The sequence below is a fragment of the Myotis davidii genome, unplaced genomic scaffold (genome assembly GCF_000327345.1).
Source record: "Myotis davidii unplaced genomic scaffold, ASM32734v1 scaffold880, whole genome shotgun sequence".
Classification (NCBI taxonomy): Eukaryota; Metazoa; Chordata; class Mammalia; order Chiroptera; family Vespertilionidae; genus Myotis; species Myotis davidii.
This window is the reverse complement of record NW_006292566.1, coordinates 652,231-652,494: the sequence shown is the minus strand read 5'-3', so window position 1 is coordinate 652,494 and position 264 is coordinate 652,231. Positions and strand designations below refer to the sequence as shown.

At 72.3% G+C, this 264-nt stretch overlaps 1 long non-coding RNA gene across 1 annotated transcript in view; it reads right to left on the bottom strand.

Annotated features, from left to right (window-relative positions):
- Positions 1-264, bottom strand: part of LOC102753883 — a 1,501-nt gene continuing 1,237 nt past the window's right edge. Inside the window, exons 2-3 of the long non-coding RNA XR_435782.2 lie at positions 117-232; positions 1-46 (exon numbers count right to left, since the gene is read on the bottom strand). This is a non-coding gene — a long non-coding RNA (uncharacterized LOC102753883). The remainder of the gene's footprint in view (positions 47-116; positions 233-264) is intronic.

Genomic DNA, 264 nt, shown 5'->3' with positions numbered 1-264 from the left:
AGGGCTCGCCGGCCCCCACCTCCGCCATGCGTCCTGGGCCGCACACCTAGACCCAAACTGCGTGAGGCCGGGCTCAGCCCTGCCAGGGCCCACCCTCCCGAACGCCCTCTCCTCACCTGCCTGGGTGCCGGGTGCCGAGTGCCGATGCCCGAGCCCTGTGGGCAGAGGAGGCTGTGTCAGCACGAAGTCCCCTGCGCGGCTCTGCTCAGCTGCTCCACCTGCTCCACTGAGGCTGGGGGGGGCGGGGGGGGGACACAGAGGTCA